General features: G+C 44.7%; 1 protein-coding gene and 1 pseudogene across 1 annotated transcript in view; both read right to left on the bottom strand.

Moving 5' to 3' along the window:
* Positions 1-2,618, bottom strand: part of AFF2 (AF4/FMR2 family member 2) — a 180,040-nt gene that overhangs the window by 171,703 nt on the left and 5,719 nt on the right. The window lies entirely within an intron of this gene.
* Positions 1,863-2,618, bottom strand: part of LOC102772916 — a 1,867-nt pseudogene continuing 1,111 nt past the window's right edge.

Genomic DNA, 2,618 nt, shown 5'->3' with positions numbered 1-2,618 from the left:
GGTGTACATTTTTGATATTTATTTTATATATTTAAATGCCATTTAACAAAGAAAAATCAACCAAAAAAATGAGTTCACGTGTCACCTCTGACACGCGTGTCATAGGTTCGCCATCACTGCACTAGAAACACCGATTAGAAAGGATATATGCACCCCTATGTTCATAGCAGCACAATTCACTATAGTTGTTATTTTAAATGTACTTTTATTTCAAACAAACATTTTGACAGGGGTCATGCAAAACAAAAGAGTTGGTGTATGGTCATTCTATGATGAAGGTAGAAACAAGTAGGATAAAATGGTTCTACTTGTTTCTACCTTCATCAGAGGGTTGATGGTAGCACAGATAATTGTCAGAAAAAAAAAATCATGCCTGATTCCAAATTTTGCACTTAGTATAGAAGCCATTTAAACAAACAGTTCTATTGTATACTCTTGTAAATGTCAAAATTGTGACTTGTACAAATTATCTCCAAAATTGGACAACAGGACTGAAAACACTGCAATTGCCTGGATTCAACGTCTAAAAGAGATGAATTAATTCCTTAGATGTGGTGCTAGGGAGAAGGTATCAGGCCCATGGCAGTCTAAGGAGGGAGAGTGGGAATACAGGCGGGAATAACACATAACCAGAGAAGGTTGCTGTTCACTTAGTTCTGACTCCTTTCAAAGGTAGAAAGGGATCAATGCAGTTTAAGCCAATGTTATTATCAAAATCATGATCCTAAAAATTAAGGGATCTGATTTGTCCTTCTACATATAAAGTCCAAACTCTTTGGCTGGCATTCAAGACCTTTCACAGAGATGTACTTATCTGCTCAGTATTCATCTTCCCCTATTCCCTATCATGCAAACACTGATCCAGCCACATGGGACATCATATAAATATGGATCACCCATGATCCCTCATCTTGTCATGCATTTGTCCATTCTGTTCTTCTGCATGGAGTGTTCTTCTCTTTAGCTCTTCTCCATGTGTCAAAATTATAAGCATACTCTAAATGCAGCCATCTCTGTGAACACTTCCTCAGTGCCCCAAGGAGTGTCAAATACTTATCTGAGCCTTTTATTCTTTACTAGAGGCCCAGTGTATGAAATCATGCACGTGGGTGTGTCCCTCAACCCCGCCTGCACCCTCTATAATCTGGGATACCTTGGGGGATGGGGCCTAAACCGGCAGTTGGACAGCCCTCTCACAATCCAGGACTGCTGGCTCATAACTGCTCACCTGCCTGCCTGCCTGATTGCCCCTAACCACTCTACCTGGCTGCCTGATTACCCCTAACTGCCTCTGCTTGCCAGCCTGGTCACCCACTAACTACCCCCCTGCTGGCCTGCTCACCCCCTAACCGCCCCCCTGCCAGCCTGGTCGCCCCCTAACTGCCCCCTCCTGCTGGCCTAGCTGCCCCTTATCTGCCCCCCTGCTGGCTTTCTCACCCCCTAACTGCTCCCCTGCTAGGCCCGGTGCATGAGATTCGTGCACTCAGGGAGAGGGGGTGTTTCTCAGCCCGGCCTGAGCCCTCTCACAGTCCAAGAGCCCTTGGGGGATGTCCAACTGAGAACTTAGGCCTGCTCTTCACGGCAGTAGAACATCCTTACCACTACTGCAGAGGTGGGAGAGGCTCCCACCACCTCCGCTGTGCTCGGCAGCCGTGAGACTGGCTTCTGGTTGTGGGAGCGCACTGACCATCAGGGGGCAGCTCCTGCATTGAGAGCCTGTCCCCTGGTGGTCAGTGCATGTCATAGCAACTGGTCATTCTGCCATTCATTCAATTTGCATATTAGCCTTTTTTAATACAGGATAGCAGCTCAACTTTTAAAACTGCCATGAACTTTGTTACAAATTTGAGTTATTTAATATTTTGTGTGGAACAATGTAAATCTATGCTCAAAGTTGGCTTAATCAACCTCTTCAATGTTGGATCCAGAGGCGACACCACAAGATGGAGGGGCTCCACCACCAGGGGACCCCCAGGCATTCCTCCTGGCATGCCTCCTGCACTCTGGTACAACTTGGTAATGATGGGGTTGCAGAGTTTTTCTAATCCTTTCTGCTGATGTTCAAATTCTTCCTTTTCTGTAATCTAGTTCTTATCAAGCCAATTGATGGTTTTATTGCACTTGTCAAGAATGTTCTGTTTGTCCTCATCATTGATCTTGCCTTTAAGTTTTTAATCTTGAACAGTTGCTTTCAAGTTGAATGCATAGAATTCAAGTTAATTTTTGGAAAACACCTTGTACCACTGTTTCTCATCTTCCGTTTTGTACTTCTTAGCTTCCTGGACCATGCACTCAATGCCTTTCTTGCTCAGATGACCCTTGTAGTGATGATAATCTTGTTCTGTTATACACAGCAGAGACATTGAGGATTCAATTGGCATCAATATCAAAGTGACTTAAATCTGAGGAACACCACTAGGTGCGGGAGGTATGCCTGTGAGTTCAAACTTTCCAAAGAGGTTGTTATCCTTGGTCATGGCATGCTCACCTTCATAAACCTGAATGAGCACGCTGGGATGGTTGTCAGAGTAGGTGGTGAAGGTCTGTGTCTGCTTGGTGTGAATGGTTGTGTTGTGCTTGATGAGAACAGTCATGATGCCACCAGCCATCTCAATGAG

This window comes from Myotis davidii, unplaced genomic scaffold, assembly GCF_000327345.1.
Source record: "Myotis davidii unplaced genomic scaffold, ASM32734v1 scaffold350, whole genome shotgun sequence".
Taxonomy (NCBI): domain Eukaryota; kingdom Metazoa; phylum Chordata; class Mammalia; order Chiroptera; family Vespertilionidae; genus Myotis; species Myotis davidii.
This window is presented reverse-complemented; position numbering and strand designations above follow the sequence as displayed.